This window comes from Hemicordylus capensis, chromosome 3, assembly GCF_027244095.1.
Source record: "Hemicordylus capensis ecotype Gifberg chromosome 3, rHemCap1.1.pri, whole genome shotgun sequence".
In the NCBI taxonomy this organism is placed as follows: Eukaryota; Metazoa; Chordata; class Lepidosauria; order Squamata; family Cordylidae; genus Hemicordylus; species Hemicordylus capensis.
The window spans coordinates 146,477,297-146,501,692 of NC_069659.1; the positions used below are offsets into that span (position 1 = coordinate 146,477,297).

The 24,396-nt window shown below is 42.0% G+C and overlaps 1 long non-coding RNA gene across 4 annotated transcripts in view; it reads left to right on the forward strand.

Moving 5' to 3' along the window:
* Positions 1-5,641: 5,641 nt before the first annotated feature.
* LOC128352398 (uncharacterized) overlaps positions 5,642-24,396 on the forward strand; it is a 48,851-nt gene continuing 30,096 nt past the window's right edge. For all 4 annotated transcript variants that reach the window (XR_008320376.1, XR_008320375.1, XR_008320378.1 and 1 more), the window contains exons 1-2: positions 5,642-5,925; positions 21,506-21,594. This is a non-coding gene — a long non-coding RNA (uncharacterized LOC128352398). The remainder of the gene's footprint in view (positions 5,926-21,505; positions 21,595-24,396) is intronic.

A 24,396-nucleotide genomic window follows, 5' to 3' on the forward strand; every position in this document is an offset into this window, starting at 1 on the left:
CGCTCTGTCTCTCCCCCGCGCGCCTCTCTCGCTCGCTCTGTCTCTCCCCCACGTGCCTCTCTCGCTCGCTCTGTCTCTCCCCCGTGCGCCTCCCTCCTGCCCCACTCTCTCCTGCCCTCCCTCCTCCCCCCCACTCTCTCTTGCCCTCCCCCTCCCCGCACTGAGTTCTTTACCTCTGCTACCACAGGCCTTGCCGGGTGGCGGATGGCCGCAAAGGGCCCCACCGCCGCTGCTCCTCCTCCCAGGTGGCGAACAGGGAAGTTTCGCTGCCTGGTTCCCTCCCGCCCTGCCCTCCCACGGGCGCCTTGCTTCCATGGGCAAGCTGGCCTCCATGGCCCGCCACCTCGCCTCCGTGGCCCGCTGCCTGGCTTCCATGGGCAAGCCGGGCCCACTGCCGCCTGGCCTCCGCGGGCGGGCCCGCCGCTGGGCCAAGTACCAGCTCTGCGGCCCACCGCTTGCCTCCGCAGTACACTCCCCCCAGCCTTAAGCCCCAGTCTGCTCTCCCCCCTGCCTTCAGCCCCAGTCGGCTCTCCCCCCAAGCCTTCTGCCCCAGTCCGCTCTCCCCCCAAGCCTTCTGCCCCAGTCTGCTCTCCCCCCAAGCCTTCTGCCCCAGTTCCCTCCCCCAAGCCTTCTGCCCCAGTCCGCTCTCCCCCCAAGCCTTCTGCCCCAGTCCATTCTCCCCCCAAGCCTTCTGCCCCAGTTCCCTCCCCCAAGCCTTCTGCCCCAGTCCCCTCCCCACCAGCCTTATGCCCCAGCTTGCTCCCTCCTCCATTTTTCCCTCTTTCTCTCTCATTTTCTCTCTTATTCATGCTTCCGCCCCACCCCGCAGCTTTCTCAGCTGCTTGTGTTTTCCCAGCTGGCCGTTGCCACCACCTCCTTGGGCAGCCAAGCGTTCAGCCGGCTCCTTCCTGCATGGCCCTCCCTCTAGTGAGCGTCTTCCGAAGCAGCCACTCCACCGCTTTCTCTCCCCACAGCTTCCCCCCCCCCACCCCAGTCCGTTCAGTTCTCTCCGCTTGCCCGCTTTCCTTCTTTTCCTTTCCTCCACTTCCCTTGCCCAGCCAATCCGGTGCGTTCACTGCCGCTGGATTGCCGGGACGCATTCCCACAGAAGCACGTCTACGAGAATTAATATAATAGATAATCAGAACCTTGTATTTTGCTCAGAAATATATCGGCAGCCAGTGCAGCTCTTTCAAGACAGGAGTGATTTGGTCTCTCCGGGATGATCCAGAGACCAACCTTGCTGCCACATTCTGGACCAACTGCAGTTTCCGGACTACATACAAAGGCAGCCCCACATATGGCACATTGTAGTAGGCAAGCCTACTGTAATTTACTCAGGGAATATCAAACTGCCATACTCTACAACACTGCAACCTCTACAAAATGGTAATTAAAGGGGGGAAAGAGGAGAACAGTTACAAGCAGTAACTCCTTACAGAGGACACGCTGCAACACAGGCTGCTTTGCCTAAGGAAGCCTAAGAAACTTCCTGAATTGAGTGGAATGCAGATGATTTCACAACACGATTTTGTGTTGTAGAGCACCACACAAAAAGTCACTTTTATTTTTAAAAAAAGATTTTTAAAATATACAGAAAAACTAAGTCATGGAAGAGAAGCCTGCACATGTATGAGTACATATTCTTATTTTCAAGCAAAAGGAAATGAAATGTGTAATGTCTGAATCCTGCCTTCTCTGGTCAGGCTGATTCCACTGGTTTCCCATCACTTTTCCTTCTTTGTTGCCTCTCCCTGTGCCTCATTTGGCCATATTACAGCAACTTCTTTGCCATTTTACCTTCACACAGTCATCAGAAGAACCCAAACATGCATGCTGCTTTTAATATGATATCTGCCGACTTTCATGAACAGGCCAGGAGCTGTATTTTTATTTATTTATTTATTAGATTTATATACCACCCTTCCAAAATGGCTCAGGGCGGTTCACAACATGATAAAAACAATTAAAACAAATTAACAATTAAAATCAAACTATTAAAACACAATAAAACCAATAAAACAGCTAAAAGCCCTGAAAATCAGGGCAACAGTTTAAAACAGTTTAAAACAATTGATCATTTAAAACTCTGGAAGGCCAGGCCAAATAAGTACGTTTTAAGGGCTCTCTTGAAGGACAGCAATGATCTCAAATTACGAATTTCTGCCGGGAGTGCATTCCACAGCCCAGGAACAGCTACAGAGAAGGCCCACCTCTGCGTCGCCACCAGATGAACTGGTGGCAACTGGAGACGGACCTCCTCAGATGACCTTAACGTGCGGTGGGGATCATGTAAATGAAGGAGCTCTCTTAGATAAGATTAGGTATTTGAACCATTCAGGACAGAGAACTGCTTCCAGAACCACAGTTTTGCTGCCATTGCTTCTCCTCCTGACTGTGCCTTGAAGCCAGTATTCTATAAGGCCAAGGCGATCATTCCAAAGAGGTTTCTGGAAACCAGTCAGGGGGCTAATGGCACAATCGGCTGCTTATACCTTTTAAAAATATTCTCCTTAAACAGGGAGCAGGCTGACCATTTGTTACAAGGTCTGCTTCTAAAGCTATACCTGACCTGGGTTGCTCTGTTATCAACTCTAGAAATTGATGTCTATATGGGAATTTCCTGCAGTTTACTTCCTGCAGAGAGCTGCATTTTTGTCAATAAAAATAAAAATGGAACATTACCAGGAAACAAGTAAAAGGTTACATGTGTTAAGGCAACCAGCCAGTTTCAAGCCTATTATGCACCTAGAGAAGGCCCATCAACTACAATTTATATTATTTACTGGAATAAAAAATGTCAGTCATTACTTGACTGGCACAGTTTTACTTTTCTTCCAGAAAGCCTGTAAATCTTATTGCACACATGAAAAAGGCATTGCCAGAGAAGCGGTCAAGGGGTGGGAGGGAATCAATATTTCAGCACAGCAGCTCACATCTTTTGCTCCAAGCTTCTGCTAAAAATGAGCCTGCTCTCTTTTCAGAACTTTGTTGTTAAATCTGATTGGCAAACAATATTATCATAGTTGTGGATGTCTTCATTTGCTTGATTTTACAAGCAGAAAGCACTTCCCTGTTGATTATGTCTATAGATCTGAGCCCCTACCCCACAGATCAGCCCTACTGAGGCTTTCATATTTATAACCACAGAAAAAGAAGGAAGCTGATACCTCTGTGTTACTCCACCGTTTATAGCTGTGAAAATCCCATGCAACCATGGTCCTCCGGATCAACAGCCCATGCTAATGAGAATTATTTAGTATTGTACGTGGAAAATACAGAAGCAATCTTTGTCAAAGATATCTATAGTACAAGTGTACAAAATGCATTGTAAGTTTTCTGGGTATGTGTACATAACTAAAAGATACTAAGATGTAAAAAATAAAGGATTAACAGTGCAGACAATAAAAATCATATCAATCCAAGACTAAGCTATTCTTAAGACAGAGGCTTTGAACAATTTCCTGAACGTCAGCAAAAGGGAACTTGGGGGCAGACAACAAATTCCAAAAATATAAGTTATCAGCTTCTGGCTCCATGAAGATCTAAATTTTGGCATGTCAATCAGTGAAAGTACTTTGTTTAATTTTAACTCTCAATAAAGTGCATTCTAGGAAATAAATCAAAAATAAAACTGCCAATATAAAGACACCCTGTCCTTATACAAATTTATGGTACAGAGACATTTGAAATAATGGGCAATATCCAGACTTGTTTGTCATTACTAAGCACCATGGAACTCAATGAGACAAGTTAGGCATGCCTAACTTTAAGTCCCAGCAATTTCAATGGAACTTAGTCATGACTAACTTAGTCTGGATGTTGCCTATGATGCACAGTTTTGGTTGCTGCATCTTAGAAAATGGTGTTACAGAGGCTCAGAAATGTACAGAAGTGAGTAATCAAAATGATCAGGGCTTGGAGCACCTTCCATACAAGGAAATACATTTGGGACTTTTTCGATCAGACAAAACGAAACTAACACAATTGAAAATTATACCATTATGTATAAGCGTGGTGTAGTGGTTAGAGTGCTGGACTAGGACCGGGGAGACCCGAGTTCAAATCCCCATTCAGCCATGAAACTAGCTGGGTGACTCTGGGCCAGCCACTTCGCTCTCAGCCTAGCCTACTTCACAGGGTTGTTGTGAAAGAGAAACTTAAGTATGTAGTACACCGCTCTGGGCTCCTTGGAGGAAGAGTGGGATATAAATGTAATAATAATAATTTAATAATAATAAGAAGAAGAAGAAGAAGAAGTAGGTGTCCATTATATGTGTATGTACAGACATAATATATAGAAGTGGAGAAAGTGGATAGAGGAAGGTCTTTATCCCAGCCTCACAGCAGTAAAGCCAGGAGTCATCCAAGAAACTGAATGGCAGGAGACTGAGGACAGGCAAAAAGAAGTTCTTCACACAGCACATAACTATTCTAAGGAATTCACTGCCACAATATGTGGTGAGGCACATAAAATATTCTAAGGAATTCACTGCCACTAGATGTAATGATGCCATTAGCTTGGCTAGCTTTACAAGGGATTTTACATATTCATGGAGGACAGGCCTATCAACGTCTAGTGGTCTTGATGACCACAACCTACTTCCAGGTTCAAAGGCAATGCACCTCAGTCTGAACACTACCAGTTGCAGGACAGCAATGACAGGGGGAGAGGGGGATGTCTTTATCTCCTGCTTTGGATTTCTTAGTCCTCTGACTGGTCACGGTGGGAAACAGGCTGCTGGAGCAGAGAGGCCTTAGCTTTACCCAACAGGATTCATCTTATGTTCTTAAGTCCAGAGCAGTTACCTGTAGAGGATTTTTTTTTTAAAAAAAAAAGAATAGCTAGAAAGCCTTCTGGGAATTTTCTGATGGAAGTATTCTGTGTCTAACTGACTGAAAGTGCAGACAGTTACATGATGTAAAGGAAATCCAACCACAAAAAGCATATAGACTGATGGCAAATATTCTATCCTCAGCTGCATCCAAATCTAGTAGGACACTTGCTATTTTTCTGGAAGCTTATGTGTTTTATTTGCTATTTTATGTGTATTGTATTATATTGTATTATTGTTTGCCATCTTGTGAGGTCATTTCACATGAAATACGGGTTACAAATATTTTAACTTACTAAATAAGTAAGTTATAATACTCTCTTACTTGGTTGTATTATTTTGTAGGGGAAATGCTACATGTGAAAGCCTTCCTATATTCACTGATACCTTGTACATTAAAATACATGGAGACTTTCTCCACACAAAACCCCTACCCTTCTCTCCTTTTGTTACTCATACAAAAGGAGAGATGGGCAAGATGGGCAGGCAGGGCAGGGCAATAGCTCTAGTAATATAACTGCAGTAGCATACAGATGAGAATCGAACAGGCCAGAGGCAGCAGAAAGAATGAAACAAGAGCCAGATCAGATAGACAAAGAGCAAAGAAGAAACGCCAGAGGCAAAGTCACGGTCATGGACACGCAGCAAGCAAGACTATGCTCTTGCTCAGATAAGTGACATTGCTCAGAAAAATGAAGAACCAAGCCTGGAGCAATTGTTATACAGGGCCAGCAACTTGATCCTGATTGGTTCTTCAGGTCACCTGAGCCAAAGAGCTGCTGTGCTAGTTCCAGTCGTTATGTGGATGGGGTTGCACTGCAGCCGAGATCAGGCTGAAAATGGCCTCTGCTTGGGAGCTGCTGTAGTGACGCAGAGAGTAAGGAACCTAAGCCCTTTTGCCAGAATCCTCTGTTTTACAGCCCTGGCACCTTACTTCCAAGAAAACTTGCTCAAACACTTCCTCTTTGGGCCTTGAAACACTGGTGGAGGCACTTCTGACTGTAGCTTTTTATACCTAAATTAAGAACTCAGACTGATTCCACAATCTGAACTGGAGCTCATTTTGGAAAATGACACACAGAGACTGGAGGTAGGAAAATACCCCCTGAAAAATACTCCCTGAAATCTGCTGCCTGAAACAACCGTTTTGTGCTGCTTTAAGTATGGCTGGAACTAGATAGAGGATAAGAAACACTGCAACTAAACAGTTGGGGAAACTGGAGTAGAAGGGTTTAACAGTAATATAAGAAAGGGCATGTTAACTTGCTTTGGCAATGAGCAGGGACAGGAAATTAAAGAGACTGAAATATTGTAAACTTGAGAGCACAGTAGTGGTCAGCTTCATTAATGGCACAGAAAGTAGTGAGGCTATTTTCTTTCTTTCCCCCCAGTCCTTAAGATTTCTGCACGAGTTCTTAAGATATTTGCCCCTGCACTCCCAAACAAGCCTAATTAAGAATATTCACATAATGGAGGAAAGCATTGCCTATGCTTAAGCACACCAAAGTGCCCTGTTTTGTAATACATAATTGAACCAATTTCAGTTTAACAGGTGCTGATACTTTGACAGCAGGAGGGGTCTTCCTTAGAACTAGGAGATCCATTGGCTCAAATATGAATTGTTTAAAATTAGAGGTGTGATTCCAGCAACCTGAAGCAATTTTAGGTCTCATTTATTTCAAGAGTGAAGCGTTAAGCAAGTGCTCATGTTCTCATTAAAATGAATGTGGGCTCTTAAAAATGCGTCCGTTTGGTCCGTTTTGGTCTTTGTGCTGAAATGCTTCAGTTTTTGCCCTGGGTCTTGGTGTTGGACCAAAACCGGTATGCAGATACTTCTTAATTCAGAGCAAAAGGTTTCTGTTGTGCTGGGCAGTCATAGAATAGGCAATTGTCATGCATATCACTTGTACTTTATTGCTATTTATTATTCAACGGTACTTTATTGTTGCATACTGTGACTGGAACAAAATGGCACTCATCCGCCACTGGACCAAAAGACAACTACAGAAGCCTAATAGTTCCAAAAAGGACTAACATGAAACACTGCACCTCTTAGGAAACATGCGAGATTTGACTTCCTGCCTTTTGTTCTGCAAAAGGGGCTCACAGGAGTCTAAGACAATGGAAAGATTTTACTCCATGCCAAAATTCATGGGATAAGATTATTATTCACTACTATCTAAAAGGAAACGGTGCATTGCTTTTGCGCCTAATTTTTTTTCCATATTTCTCATCTAATTTAATCTAATTTTATTGCCCTGGGGTCCCAACACAAAGGGCAGTATATAAATGCCAATAATAAATAATGGGTGTTCAATTGCCATCTCATGTGGTGGAATATTTGGGCGTGTATTAATGTTAAAATTTACCTCAATTCCTTTTCATTATGCATCTCCTACTTCACAAAAAAGAGCAGTGCAGTATCCATTAGGTTCAGGCACTCCATGCCTGATCAAACAAACTTTTAAAACATTATAAAGCAAATTGCTTTAAAATGAGGGTAATTGAACTGTGCCAGATTATAATAAAAAGCTGGAGAAGCCAGGTCTGAGGAATGCAAAAGGAAATGCAGTTTCCCTTGCATATTGTAATTTGAATCACAAGTGGATCATATGAATTTCCCCAGGCTAAGTTAAGGAATGGGAAAGAGTAAGAGAGATAGTATAAATGCTTGGTGTTGGTGGGGTAATGAAATTAAGTCTTATTCCAAGGCAATCCTACAGGCCTGTGTTTCCATGCACTGGCCACCTGTATGGAGGCAACAACTTGCAGTGCGGCCATCTCCATGCAGTACTGCACGCTTCCACTGCAGTGAGCAACTCCTTTATGGGAAACTGAGCCCCACACTGCCCTGGTGATAGTTGGGATGATCAGCAGGGTGTGTGGTAGGGGTATTCCTTCCATGCGTTTTCCCTATTCACCCCTACTTGGGTACATTGTACCCTGTTTTAACAGGGGAGCATTGCTGGTCTTGTGGAAGTGGACATGAATTGTCCCCTTTGATAAGCAGGGTTCACCTTGGTTTGCATTTGGATGGGAAATTGGTGGGCCACTGTGTGAAACAGGACTGGGTAGGCCTTGGGCCTGATCCAGCAGGGCTGTTCTTCTATTCTTAACTGCATATGAGCACTGTAAGATATTTCCCTTAGAGGATGGAGCCAGAGCTCTGTAGAAGAGCTTATGCATGTTTGAATGCAGATGGTCCAAGGTTCACTTTCTGGCATCTCCAGGCAGAGCTGGGAGAGACTATTGCCTGGAATCTTGGAGAGCCACTGCCTGTCAGTATAGACCATGGATTCTCAATGTTGGGTCCCCAGATGTTCCTGGACTTCAGCTCCCATAATTCCCACCCAAAGGCCACTGGGGCTGGGGATTATGGGAGCTAAAGTCCAATAACATCTGGGGACCCAACGTTGAGAATCCCTGTTATAGACAATATTGGGCTAGATAGACCAATGGCCTGACTTGGTATAAGGTAGCTTCCTTTGTTCCTCACAACTGAACAGGGCTATATTTGCACCAAAAGAAGAGACAGAGATCTTATAGAGGTAATGTTGGCCAAAAGTATTTCTTTTACAGGGTCTCTCAGCCTAGAGTGCCAATGGAGATAAAAGTTAATATTCCAAAAAAAAAAATAAAAAAATCCTTCAAATAGACACCGTGGGAAGGGTATTCAAATCTCAACCTTGGAAATAATTGATTTATCGGCACTGGAAGTATGAATTTTAGGATTCTTACAAATGTAACTCTGTTACAAGTTATAATATATAACTTCTAATATATAATTCTGATATATTGCCCACACTTGTTTTTCTTTGTTGCATTACCAGCCAAAACACAAGATATAATTGCTTAACAATCTTTCATTTGCTTCACTTTAGACAAATGGCCCCAGGTAAAATACTGGAGCAATAATTATCTTCTCACCAGTGCCATATGCTGAGTTTCTAATATTTCAGGATTCAAAAATTCAAAAATGGGGAGCTTTAAATGTCCTGTGGAGGATTTCATTATCAATATCATGCAGAGGACCAAATGAAGGACAGTTCCTAAAACGTGGGGTCAAAATGCAAAGTTGCAAATATAAAATGTATAAGTGTAACAATAATCTTTCAGTTTTGAAAACTCCACAATTTTTAAAACTTTAAAAGGCAGAAATGAAGAGGCTGACAGGCATTCATTTATTTCTTTGTCAGTTATGTCAGGTTAAATATTGACCATAATATCCATTTCATGTAGCCTCGTCTACATTTACATCTTTGCCCTTACTGCTCCTGGAGCAGATTTCTAACACAGGAAGATAAAAGCTATCATCTCTAGTAGGAAATGATGATACAGAGTGTGATCAGTCACTAAGAATAATTTGAGAACCAAAGTGGTGCCATGGATGGACCTGGACTGGGAAGGCCTAGATTCAAATTCCTGTTCCACTATGATGTGACCTCAGATCAGGCACTATCTTTCAGCCTAGTTTACCTCACAGGATGGGTAATATGGGATAACCCCATGGAAGAACTCCTTTGAGGAAGGATAGAATGCAAATGTGAAAGTGAAAAGGGGGAAAATGTATATTTTGCAGTTCCAACAGGTTCTTTTAACAAAATAACTGACCTGTCAGGGTAATGCACAATATGGAACTAGTTCTCTTCTTGACTGGGATCCACGTTCACAAACAAGTGCTGTGTGCTCCCTTGCCATCCATAATCAGCACATCTAAATGTCCTGGTTTAACCCACCTTCATATCTATGCCATAACATTCTCTCTGGCTTTCAAAACATGGGAATATACTTTAAATGATTCTTGGACATTCAAATCTATACTTTTGGTTATTCAGTTGTGCTAAAATAGAAAACTTCTGCATGTGGAAAAAATTATTCAAGAAAGCCAAAGCCCCAAAGACAGTTGCAGAAAATTACATTCAATAGCAACTACTACATGTAGCAAAGTGAACAACTAAAGCTGGTAACTCAGCCTGTCTCAAGTGCATCTCGCTTTAATAAGGACAAACTTTAAAAAAATTCATTTTCAAGATTACCTTAAATATCTAGAAGGTGTTGCAGTGAGCTGCCTGGTTGTATTACACTCTCCTCTGTCTCCTGGATTCAGTGTCCCCAAAGTGGAATTCTGGAATGTCAAGCAACTGGAAAAACAGAGAAGAAAAACAATGAGGTGCTATTATACATATCAAATCCAAATAGATCGTGATGTCACCAACTGGGTAATCAGTCAGTCCAGAATACAGATTTCGCATTCTCATAACATACGACTGTACAGTAGTGTGACTGTACAGACACCACTCTCCCATATGCCTTTTGTAGCTCAGATAATAATTCAAAGAATTCTTCTCTCCTGCTCCCATATACTTATTCAACCTGACCTGGCTGCTCTTGTAGCTATAGCCTTAAGTACTGACATCAGATAAAGGTAAAGGTAAAGTTGTGCTGTCGAGTCGGTGTCGACTCCTGGCGACCACAGATCCCCGTGGTCTTTGGTAGAATACAGGGAGGGGTTTACCACTGCCATCTCCCACGCCGTATGAGATGATGCCTTTCAGCATCTTCCTATATTGCTGCTGCCCGATATAGGTGTTTCCCATAGTCTGGGGAACATACCATCGGCATCAGGTACCCTAACAAAATAACTTTACCCAGGGACTTTGGCACTTTCAGGTGCCAGGGAAGGAGAAACCTCTGTCTCTTACATCCCCACACAGGCAACTCTTGCCACCATCCCAGCAGCCAAGCAAGGGGGGTTGTGGATTCACCGCATAGTAGATTGGGGACGAATCTTGATTCCCATCATGCTCCTGATGAGGTTCTCAGGAGTATGATGTGGCCAGAAAAAAATTTATCGGCTGAGGCTCCAAAATGATTCCCTTATTTCTTAAAATGGCAGCAGTCAAGCTAAGCACAAGTCCAACAAAAGCCCAGCTTTCCTCCAAATAGCTTATAGCAACCTGCATGGGGTGACTGACTGTGTTTTTATCCTGACATCAATTCTTTGAGAGAGATTAAGATGGGAGATGGTAGGACTGTTCACATGATCCTAAGCAGCTACTGGGTCAGATGACTCCCTCCTGAATGAAGTAGAAGGGAAAGCCCTCCAGCCCAGCTGCTGCTTAGCACATGAGCAGTTCCATGTGTAGGAACAGACACTCTAACCTTTGTTTTAACGGACAGATGATGGGCAAACAGAAGCACACAAAGCTCCCGAATTAGGGTAGGAGGCTTCTCCTGCCCTAACTATGATCGTGTGAGCTGCCCTAGTTCCTTGGCGAAGAAGGAATCTGAATACAGTTTAGCCACCTTCTTCCAACTATCTATATGAGGTATCAGACTGGTTTCATTAAAGTGATTCTTGGAATCCGCTATCACTTTTTGGAGAAAAGGAACTGGTTGGACTTTCTTCCTTCCTTCCTTCCCTCCCTCCCTCTCTCTATCTATCCAGTGTTACCGTGCACGATTTCTTTTGTCTTCCCTGCCAAATTTACATTAGTACTTATTTCTATCCACAAACATTCCCCAGGATCTAAACCACAAACTGAGCAAACTAATACTTCAGTAAATTGTTGCTGCCTCCTGTTACATCTGTTGTGCTCTATTCACTAATTGTCTGTCACAGCCACTGAGCCTTCATGCCAGCCACACTGCCACTTCCTGTTTGGTCAGCTTGTCGTCTCCTATTAATCTGATTCCTACCACTTTTTCCCCAAAGCAACTGTTTTTGCTGACAGACATAATGAACATCTATTACATGGCACAATATGAAATCCACTAAATTAAATGCATAAGAGGGAAAGAAAAACATTATATTCTGAGCCCTATCATGCTCTCACTAACCCCAATCAAGTGGCAGTGGTGTGGTATCTCATCCCTGCATACAAAATGCTGATAGCCTTGATGCAAGAGGATTACTTTTATAGTGATCGCCATCTTTTATATAGTACCACAAATGAACATAGTGTTTTACACAGTAAAACCAAGATTACAGTTCTTTGCCCGAAGAAGCTTACAATTTGGTGGCTCTCTTCTATTCAGTATATTATATACTTCAACTGCCCTGTTCAGTCCAGCATCAATCCTAGTCGCTCTTGCTGTTGTCTCCCTGGTGTTTCTTTTCAGATTGTGATTCCCTTTGGGACAGCAAGCCATCTTTTTGTTGTGTAAACTGGTTTTTTTGTTTTGTTACATTTGTATACCACCTCTCATTAAAACAGTCCCGAGGTGGTTAAACAATCCCAAGGCTTTGAACATTTTGTTGAAAAGAGATAAATTCATGTTTTGAACAAAAACAATAAAATTTGACATGGGGTGCAGTGGGAGAAGATTGTTGTCCCCTCTAAAAAAAAATCAAAGTAGTGCAGATACGTGCTTTAGTACTGTTGAGTAGGGGTACACATCTTGTAAAGACATTAATAATGCCTTTATGCATAACATTTTGTTTTGGATCTGGTGGGGAAAAAATCAGGTGTATAAATTATTCCCAGTTGTTGTTGTTGTTGTTGTTTGAAAACTTCCAAACAAACAAATCTTGTCCTGCCATGTACATAACTAACTGCTTTTGTATATAGTTTTTCTCACCTCACCTAAAAATACATAACACAGATTTAATTATTTGTTGACTTGAAATTAATATGGGTCTAACAGCATATGAGTTTTTAAAGGGTTACAAATATCAGTTTTCTTATGGTCTGTTTGGTACCCGGTGTGATAGAACTGGACTACACATACTATAGTTCAGACATAATATTAAAATATCACATGTGTAATAAGATAGTATATTTCCATTAACTTTGCCAGCCAATCCAGATGCAGGCAAATCAAGCAATATTCTAGAAAGGAATGTCATTTATAATAACTCATTACTTGTTGAAGAATAAATTCTGAGAATGACTGGAAACTAAAAGTATGATGGCAGAAGAAATGACTTTATTTGCCGACTAGCTGAAATCCTGGCAAGGAGCAAGTGAAAAGGGCTATTTTCTGTTCCATTTATCTGTTCTTGGGTTGCATATCATGCCTCTAGCTAACCCAAGCCTATAATTTAAGGAGTGCCCTTTCTTTGGGGCTGGTGGGTGGGTGGAAATGTGAGAGAATGTTCACCTTAGTTTCAGTCTGAATTCCACCCCCTGCAAAAAGAATGGAGTTCTTTGTATTTTCTGAACAGATTTGTAGAAGATATGCATTCCTTTTTGACACTATTAACTTTAACAGAGTGTGTTAAACTTAAAGAGGAAGGAGCAGTCCAAAGGCATCTCTCTGCCTAGATGGCCCTTGTGCTTCAGAGCTCAGGAGGAGTTTTTCTAGCACTCTTGTCCTCCTCCAAAACCTGGTCGTCGCTTTAACCTGGCCCCAGGAGCCCAGGCTCTCAGTCTCATCTGGTCAAGCACCTCTCAATCCTCCATGCTGTCTCCATTAAATAACTCGGGACATTATTCCACGCACATCCTAAATCTGCTTCTGGTTTCCTGGGAGGCTTCCATTTGCCCTTGCAGTAGCGTCTACATATTCCATCTTTCCCTCTCCTCCCAACTCATATGCACACTCTTACTCTACTGCTGGCAACCATAAACTCTGCTTACCTTGTTCATCAGTTTTGCAGCCATGGACAGTAGCAGTTGGATCATACTCCTCTTCCCCTGCCGCAGGTGAGTCCTGCCACATTGGTGGCACATAGCCCAGACAGGCGGGAACTTTGTCACATGAAGTTACTTTATACTGAATCAGACCACTGATCCATCTAGCCCAGTATTGTCTAATCTGAGTGGCAGCAGCACTCCAAGCCCTGTTAAATATGTGAGAACAGCAGCGCATACTAAACTGCTTCTAAAAACTCAATTATTTATTGATAAAAACTAACTGGCCCATAGCAGAAAAACTTAAATCAGTGAAATAACAGACTAAAAATATCCTGCCCTGGTTACTTGCTCATCTGGCCTAGGAACTGCTCAGGTCTCTGAGGACATTATGCAGCTCAACCACTCATACAAACCTCTGTAATACACTCAAACCACCTCTGTTGCAAAAATAACACCATTTTCTTCCATTCTAAACATGTCTTGTCTCACCTTGAGGCCTTCTGGGCATGCCTCTTAAAGAGGCAATGCACAACACATTTTTGCCAAGTTCCTACCTAAATTTGCCTGAGATTCTTTAATTGGAGCCAGCATGTGCACTTAAGGGCTAACATAAATTTTCACTTTAATATTGTCCATCCAAGGAAGACCGTCTTGGAGGAAACTGATCATTTAGAGTAATTTCAAACTGGCTTTTGAGCGGGCTATGGGGTAGAGACTGCCTTGGTCAGCTGATGGATGATTTCCAATTAGGTAAAGACAGACACAGTGTGACTCTGCTGATCCTTTTGGATCTCTCAGTGGCTTTCGATACCACCAACCATGGTAACTTTCTAGGTTGCCTGAGGGAGGTGAGATTAAGTGGCACTGTTCTACAGTGGTTCCATTCCTACTTATCTGGTAAATTCCAGATGATGTCACTTGGAGTCTGCTGATCTGCAAAATGAGAGTTACGGTGTGGAGTTCCACAAGGCTCCATATTGTCTCTCATGCTCTTTCATTTCTATATGTAGCCACTGGGAGAGATCATCAGGAGATTTGGTACAGGAGGGTGCTGTCAATATGCTGATGACATCCAAATCTATTTCTCCCTATCAACTTCACCAGGAAATGGCATAACTTCCCTAAATGCCTGCCTGGGAGTGGAATTGGGTTGGATGAGGTATAAATGGCTTTAGGAATATTTAAGATAATGCTTCCTTTATCATGAACCCTGCTGCCTATTAAGATCATCTGAGGAGGTCCGGTCACGGTTTCCACTGGCTTGTCTGGTGACAATTCAGGGCTAAGCCTTCTCTGTGGCTGCCCCAAGGCTTTGGAATGCACTCCCTGTCAAAATAAGAGCTTCTACATCCCTTCTGAAAAGACCCTTAAGACACACCTATTTTCTCAGGTCTTTAATTAAAACTAATTTTAATGGTTTAATTGTTTTAATCTCTGAAATTATTTTATTTGTTTTATTCTGTGTATTGTTTTAAATGGTTTTTATTCTGTGAAATATTTTAATTGTAACTTGGGTTTTGTACACCGCCTAGAGAGAGAGATATGAGGCAATATATAAATTAGATAGATAGATAGATAGATAGATAGATAGATATTTTGTGTGTAATGCTTAGAAATACAGAACAAACTAGGATAAGAAATCATATTGTGGGTGGATTGCACAAGCAACTGCTAGGATCAAAGAAATCACATAGTACAGATATGGCTTTAAATAAAAGCTATATAATTTTATATGCAACATCTAAGACTTAAGTCTCTGCCATGACCTTTTTCTTCAAGTCAATGGTTTCAATAAATTCTCAGCTTCTACAGCCTCCAGCTGTTGTTGGACTACAACTCCCATCATCCCTGACTATTGGCCACTGTGACTGGGAATGATGGGAGTTGCAGTCCAACAACAGCTAGTAGACCAAAATTGTGCAGGCCTGTTTTAAAGGTTTTGGCAACATCACCCATGCCTCTAGTCTCCCCAGTCCATTATTGATCCCAAGTATGTTTTCCAGCAAACAAACAAAAAAATACTAGTCAGCCTTCTTTTTTAATTCGACAATATTAAATACTGTATAGGGAAAATAGACTTTTTTCATTGGCCAATATTAAATCATCATTCTTCCAACCACTATATGTTTATATTTATTGCAGTTGCATAAACCCCTATGTTCATATTTACCAGATAGCTTTCCTATTCAGTTACCATCACAAAGGCTGGAAATACAAATACCTTTCAATTTCAGCAGGGATCTCTTTGAAGAAAATCTTGGTTCCATCTAGAATTCCCTCAACTACCACATTGCTTAATTGTTGATGGCAGGGAATGAAATGGAGCTGGACAGAGAACAAATTGCTTCATTAGTGACACAAACCCAGTACCTGAGAAATTGTAACCTGCATCTCAAGCAAATATAATTTGATCATTTATCCTACATAACTAGACCATGTGAATGGAACGACAGACCTGGAAAGTACCATTTACAGTAGCAAAGGGCGTAGCCTTGCTGTTGGGATCTGATGGGATCTGAGCTGTTGGTGACTGACCAGGAGAGGGATCTTGGGGTCATAGTGGACAGCTCGTTGAAAGTGTCAATTCAATGTGCGGAAGCTGTGGAAAAGGCCAATTGCATGCTAGGGATCATTAGGAAGGGGATTGAAAATAAAACTGTTAATACAGTGGTCCCTCTACTTACGAACTACTCGACATAAGTATTTTTCGAGTTACAAACGGCAGTTTTAGATCCGGTTTTAGATGCGGTTTTTTCGACTTACAAATTTTTAGATGGGGTTTCCTCGACTTACGAATTTTACATGCGGTTTCCTTGACTTGCCTGCCTGTTTACTGCCTGTTTATTCTTGAAAAGAAATGTTCCTGTGCAGTTTGCAAGCCTTACTGGGGGTCTGGGTCTTTTTTCTAGGCTCCGGAACGCATTAATCTGTTCCCAATGCATTCCTATGGGAAACCGCTTTTCGACTTACGAACTTTTCGACTTACAAATGTGCATGCGGAATGGATTAATTTCGTAAGTAGAGGGACCACTGTATTATAATACCCTTATACAAAACTATGGTGCGGCCACACCTGGAGTACTGCGTACAATTCTGGTCACCACATCTAAAAAAGGACATTGTAGAACTGGAAAAGGTTCAGAAGATGGCAAGCAAGATGATCAAGGGCCTAGAGCACCTTTCTTATGAGGCAAGGCTACAACACCTGGTGCTATTTAGTTTAGAAAAAAGATGACTGTGCGGAGACATGATAGAGGTATATAAAATCATGCATAGTGTAGAGAAAGTGGAGAAAGAGAATTTTCTCTCTCACACACGTAACACTAGAACCAGGGGTCATCCCATGAAATTGACAAGAAATTTAGGTTCAACAAACAGAAGTACTTTTTCACCCAATGCATAATCACCTTGTGGAATTCTCTGCCACGAGATGTGATGTTGGCTACTAGTTTGGATGGCTTTAGGAGGCGTTAGGATAACTTCATGGAGGAGGGGTCTATTAATGGCTACTAGTCTGGGGGCTATAGGCCACCTCCAGCCTCAAAGGCAGGATGTCTCTGAGTACCACTTGCAGGGGAGTATCAGCAGGAGGGGGGCATGCCCTCAGCTCCTGCCTGTAGGCTTCCAGTGGCATCTGGTGGGCTACTGTGTGAAACAGAATGCTGGACTAGATGGGCATTGGGCCTGATCCAGCAGGGCTGTTCTTATGTTGCTCTTCCAGCTTCATAGAAACTTGCTCAGAAAAGAATATTCTACAAAGAAGTCTTCAAAAATAAATAAAGGTTTCCAAATGACCAATGTGGCAAGAATGTAGGAAGGGAACAATATGGCCTTGCTGGTGTTGGCCACTTAAAACAAAATAGATGACCACTGTAGCTCATCTGGACTTGGAGTCATATGACAGAGGGAGGCATGCATACTCCATAAATAACTGAAACAATAAGCGAAAAATAAAACAAAAAGTAGTGCTGGGAGGCTGTGTAACTCAGCATTAATAATATCACAGGCAATATCAAAGGAGTAGTGTGTACTACTTGCACAGCATTAGTGATGAATACACTACATGGCAGAGATAATGCATTTTTCAAGATGCAAAATTTAAGATGCCTTGATATCCCCTATAAACAGAAGTTCAACCTTGAGAGAAGATGTGTATCAAGGACTCTGGTCTCTGAAAGAGGAATCTTGTCAGCCAAGGCTAATATTTAATATAGTGAAATTCCTAGTACTGTGTAAGCTACTGTACAAGCTCTGTGCAGTTTATATGGCACAAGCATGGAAGTTAAGTTGGAAGGTACGGCATGGAAGTTCAGACTTAACTTGCAGTCTCCATGCTTTTAGAGCACAAGTTCAAAACTGATAATGGTAGAAGGTGGAAAAACTCCTCATTTTAACTATACTGGTACTACCATGTCAGTATAATGATGGAAACATTATAAGTCAGTATTATGGTGGAAGTATAATCGTGGTACCAGTATAATTGTGGAAGTACCAGTGGAAGTACCAGTATAATGGTGGAAGTACCAGTATAATGGTGGAAGTATAATGGTGGTACCAGTATAATGGTGGAAGTACCAGTATAATGGTGGTACCATTTCTAACTCCTAATCCCACCTACAACATAAATTAATTTGCATGTTATGTTTTTGTAGTCCTTCTGAATTTTGTTAGCAAGCCCCGAATACCCACCTAGGCTTTTGGCACACAAATTTTGCTTTAGTGTTGTGGGTAGAGCCATGCCAGATCTGGCCAGATGTTCAGGCCCTTTGTTCTTCCAGTGTGATTTGCCCTAACTATATGGACTCTGTGCTCCATCCCAATTAATCCACCAAAAATAATCAGCTTCAGCAGAACTTGATAGAAAATATATGCAGTGCATTGAACCCTTGAATGCCCAGAAGAAACCCCTATTCTGTCTTTAAAGCAAAGGAGAATTAAGAAAATGGGGGGATCCTACAACACCTATATCGGGCAGCAGCGATATAGGAAGATGCTAAAATGCATCATCTCATACTGCACGGGACATGGCAATGGTAAACCCCTCCTGTATTCTACCAAAAGACAACCATAGGGCTCTGTGGGTGCCAGGAGCTGACACCGACTCGACGGAACACTTTACCTTTGCATGAAGAAAGCCATAATTTCATTTGTCTCTCATTTCAGAGGTAATATTAATTCAGCACAAGACCAGTTCAAGTATTAACTTTTGCCTGGTGTCATTGAGTTTTGATTTAAAAACATTGGGAAAATTACTTTCCATCTGTTTAAAAAAAAAGCAGAAATACTCAAGGCATACAGCAGCATATGTAATAAAGTTTAACACCATTTGTCAAAACGAGTGGACAAGTAATAACACAAAAACATACATATCCCCGTGAAATTTCAATCAAAACCCTTCCTGACAGGTTTCTGTGACAGATCTCTATTTGTGATGAAAAAAAATGAAGATTAAAAGAGAAAGTGGATTGGGTTATTTAGCCCTATTACATATTTTAACCTGACATCCACAAAATTAATATAATATAAATTATTTAATCGTATAACTTATCATTCTGATAACCCACAAAATCTCCACACAATATCAAATGATATTGATCAAATATCAATATCAAATAAATTTCACAACTGGCTTCAATCTCTTTTTAACTCTCCATTTCAAAATCCTCTTCAGGTCACCGTGAAAACTTGAACCAACAAAAATGAATTTTTGGTTGATTTGTACTATAGCCAGTCATGGTATTCTATTATATCAAACACACATATTATTTTGAAATTATTAAACTTTATTTAATGTTATTTCTATCCACACCCTGATCAATATTACAGGCATGGCTCCAAGAAAACCTGTAATTCATGCAAATATGCTGAATTACAAACTCTGTCTCCTTGGATAAAACTCTGTATTATGAAGGTATTATGAGAAGCGTAATACCTGTATTACGACAAGCAGGGGCAGGGGGAGTCTGTAATATCTCTCTATTTGTTTTAATTTTTTTCAGTGTTACTCCACCACATGTCTGGTCAATGCAGCATATACACTTTTAAAAATGTATCAAACAAGACATACTTTAAAAGGATAAATAAAAACAACAGAAACGTTTTTTTAAAAAAATCAGCAACAAAACAAGCAGAAACACAAACTCCAGCTACGCTGACTAAAATGAACTTTACTGATTAACCCCTGCTAATTGGGCTAAGAAGCCACCTAATGGCACAGCAGGGAAATGACTTGCCTAGCGAGCAAGAGGTTGCTGGTTCAAATCCCCAGTGGTATGGGAAACACCTAAATCGGGCAGCAGTGATATAGGAAGGCGCTGAAAGGCATCATCTCATACTGCATGGGAGAAGGCAATGATAAACCCCTCCTGTATTCTACCAAAGACAACCACAGGGCAATCTGGTCTCTTGGAGTCGACACCAACTCAACGGCACAACTTTACCTTTACCTGGGCTAAGAGGCACCTTTTAAAGTTGTGGCAACTGTTCCTTTTTATCCCAGTACAGTGTCCCTTCAATGGCCATTGCTGATGTTTCCCTTGTGATTCTTTTTAGACTGCAAGCCCCTTTAGGGACACAGAAAAAAAAATTTTCATGCTCTTTGCTACGTAAACCACTTTGACAACTTTGTTGAAAACTGGAAATAACAACAACAACAACAACAACAGTTGTGGGGTTGGAAGGGAAAGCTGAGGAACATTTCCTCTTCCTCAGCATTAAGGGGAGAGAGAAAGGGAGAATTTTAGAGAAGGGCTATAATGGAGACTTAAAGCTATAGGAGGGAAAGAAAAGGAACGATTTGGAGAGTGGACCTACATGGTTATTTAATTATTCATGAATACCTGCTCTTCATGATCCTTTGGGCTTTGTCAGAAATGATGCTGGAAAACCATATGAAAGGTCTATGATGCATTCCCTTCAACAAAAGCTTCACAAGCGGCAAGACACTCCCACAAGTCTAACCGGAGCGGGGTGGGGAAAAGACCAAGGGGCTCTTCAGCTCCACATCTGAAACAATGTCTGAACATCTGAACCAATGCCATGCCACTGGACTGCATGACATCTAACTCCCAATGTGGGATAATTAGATACATTTTCAAGATGACTGTTTTTTTTTTTAAAAAAACCCACCAATATTCCTAGCTTGTTTGGGATCTCAGTGAGGGCAGCAGGTCAGAAAGGGAATGACTATTGCAGTTCCTGATTGGTCTTGGGTCTGTCGCAGTACGGAGCAGATTCAGCAAGGGGGAAAACATTGAGTGTCTCTTCCCAGACTTTATCATTATTCTCCAAATGGGTCAGCCAAGGGATAACTTCTGTTTTATAATTTTTAATTTCCTGCAAAAGGGTGAATTGGGAGGCTCTTTGGAGTATTGGAGGACTAAGTATGGCACCATCTGAAATTATGTTACCGACAGCATTTAAGTCATAGCTATATGTTATTCAAAGAGAAGAATGCATAGAGCTTAATACCTGAAGAAGATTTTGCACCTCTTGATTATCAATCTTGTATTCCAAAACTGAGGTAATTTTTAATTTTGGCTGGAAAAACAGCTTGGAAAGATAAATGCTGTGCCCAGTGAAGAAGAGGGACAGGAAGAGATTGGAATGGTCAGAAATAGTTCTTGGGAAAGTAGCTATTTTATTGTAATAAGGAGATGGACACATTTTTTCTATCCCTGTAAATGGAAATGGGATTAAAGGCATGCATTAATCATCACTGGCTCCTCATCTTCTCATGAGGCACAGCTTCTACTATACTAGATGCTGAGTTTGTATGATGTCCTCATAAAGAGATATGGGAATAAGTGATTCAAATTTCTCTTGTAAGAATGCCATTGGGAATTTCCTGAAGAAGCAAAGCTGCTTTTCAAGCAGCTGTGGGATTTTGGATGCAAGACCTGAATTGGCTAGGTTTAAGGCTCTTTGATTCTTATCTGAAGTAGCACACCTAATCCTATTTAATATTACTTCTAAAATTAGGTGTTAACAAATGGATGTCTATCACGGTTCACATTATCTTTAAGTAAAGAGGTAAAAAAACTAATCAGAAGTCCTCAAATAAGCCACCTCCAACAATTCTTGTTTTGACAGATCTGCGTCAGCAGGGGTAAATGACACAGATGGCGACCTGAGCAAGCCCAAGAAGACTACATTGTTATTTTGAAAGGAGTGGGGAAAAGGTGCTATAATTTTAACATTGGTACTTTATTGAAAATTTCTCTGGTTTTTTAGAGAAAATGGGGGAAATATTGCAACAGATCAGATTAATGCAACTATTTCTTGACAACAAATATTGCATTAGAAGTAGCATTATCATGATTGTTCCAAAACGTAGGATAGTCATGATTTCCCAAAAGATAATAGAGATTAAAGATCAGCACTGTAATTATGCAGGATTTTGCTTGACATATACTATTAACCGTTTAATAACAGAAGCAGGGGCGTAACTACCATTAGGCAAGGAGAGGCAGCTGCCTGGGGCCCCCACGCCTCAAGGGCCCCCCCAGAGGCAAGTCACATGACTCCCCAACACCCGCAGAGCTTTGGTGCCGTGGAAAAGCCAACCCCAAGTTCGGAGCAAAGGCGGCATGCATGCAGCAAAGTCCTTGTCTGCAGAAGCAACTCTGAGCTGGGAGCGCTCTTCCCCATGGGAAGGTGGAGGGACGGGGTTAAAGCGAGGGAGTGGAGTTTTCTAGAGAAGCTGGCATACTGGGGATGTGAGTGTGAGTGCACTATATATTGTGAAGTGTGTGTGTATCAGCAAGGGGCCCATTTTAAAATTTTGTCTCTGGGCCCACTCCGGCTTTGTTACGCCCCTGAACAGAAGGCTGCCATTGTAAACTTATTTTCTTTTTCCTAGAGTCCATACTGCAGACACCAACACAGAAATGAATTCAGAGGCAGTAAAAAGAAATGAATGCTTGCTCTTGGCTCTCTCCCTCGCACTTTTCTAAAGAAGGTTGGGTGCAAAGGCCCATCTTCACTTTTTGTCACAGGGCCCACAGTTTGTATTCCACAAAATAGATGAGGCAGATTCTCAGGCTTCTCTGCTGTTTCAGGACTCAGTCTCTTAGAGCTGGTTCTACAGCTGCTTGACAGTGGAAAGCTGCCACTCTCTAGGGGTGTGAACAGACCCAATTTGGAACCAAACCCAGCCCACAAACCAGTTCAGTCAAACCAACTGGGCCAGCCATTTGATTCAAACCATCTCAAACTGGTTCAGTGATTCGAGTCAGGCTTGATTGAGGGCAGCCAGAGGGGTGAGGGCGAGAGAGGTGAGTGCTGGGGGCTGGATGAGTCCTGGAGCTGTGCCACCATGTGGGCTGCTTGGAGGAGCGCTGCTGCTTCAGGCAGCTTCGGTACTGCTAGACCACCACCAGTTAGGATTTCAATTACTTTTAAAGATGCCTCTCACCATGCCACCCTCACTCTCTTGCCTTCACCCCTGTCACTGCCCTCAATCGAGCCTGGTTCAAACCTTCAAACCCATTTGCTTCTAACCGGGTATGGTTCAGTTCGATCATGAACCAGCTGCCTTTCCTGAGGGCCAGCATGGTTTACAATTGAACCAGATGAACACACACCTACCACTCTCCTCTCCTTCCAGTTTCCCCATCCCTGTGCCTTCTCAGATCCCCCCATTCAATCCCTTCATATTCTCTCAGAATCCATTTTCCTCTCCTTACAAAACTTTGTGTATTCATTGTTTCCTGGTAGTTGACTGTGCTTTATATCTCTTTCTAGAAGACCTTAATTTGGAGCTATTCCATATATGTATATGAATAATTTTCATACTACAATCTTTCCAAAATTTATTTGTCTGGGATATACAGTATAATGGAGCATAATACCACCTTCAAATCATTTATCATGAAATTATTAATATCATGCCTCTCTTTCAGTCCAAATACTGGTTTTTCTGTCTGTTGCCAGATCCTGTATACGCTTATTGTCCTTACTTTCAAAACTCTCCATGGCCTCCTCCCCTATGTCTCTGAGGTCATTTCTGGAAGCAACCCTATGACATTCACTAATCCAGTTCTAGGGATGTGCACAAAATGGATTTTGTGTTTCATTTTGAGCTCAAAATGAAACACAGAATGCTCAAAACGTTTCATCGAAACTGTGGCCTTGAAAAACTGCAAAAGCACACAGAAAAGGGGAATCTTGTCCCTCCCACCACAGAACACACATTTCAAACACAGTCCGAATGGCCAAAAAAGAATCACTGAGCCAGAATCCACTGCCAGCCAAAATGCCTGCGTTGCAGTAACATCATTATCACAAGTTGCTCTTTCTCACACAATTATGTTTTTTGAGCGCCTCCAATTTGGCACTTGAAACACTCGAAATGTTTTGACTCAAAACGGAATCATTCTGTTTCAAGCTCGTGACAGGCCATTTACTGTAAGGGTGTTCTGTTTCAAGCTTGAAACACTCAAAAAGGCCCATTTCAATTCGAAACATTTCAAGCTCAAAAGTCTTTGCATATCCCTATCCTGTTCCAGCATCCTAATCCACCCAAAGGTGTCCTGCTCCATCATATGTGTTGTATATCATGTTCAGGCTCGGTGCCTAGAGGCTGTCAGGACCTGGACGGGTCAAGACAAGCTCAGGCTTAATTCTTCCAAGACCAAGTTGCTCTTGTTCAGTATGCGAACTTGTTCAGTTTGCAATCTCGCCAATTGCTGTGTGTGAGTTTATCTCTTGACAGGGTTGCGCTTCCCTGAGAGAGACGGTTTGTGATATGGGGGTCCTTCTGGACTTGCAGCTCCTGCTAAAATTAGTCCAGAATGCAGCAGCCCGCCTCCTCATGGGTGGCTTTAGATTTGATAGTTTTACACTTCTTTTACGGTTGTTGTACTGGTTGCCTGTTTTGCTTCTGGGTTCAATTTAAAGTGCTGGTTCTCACCTATAAAACCCTTATGGGCTTAGCACTTGTATGTCTCCAGGATCGCCTCTTTCGGCCAGTTATATCCTGT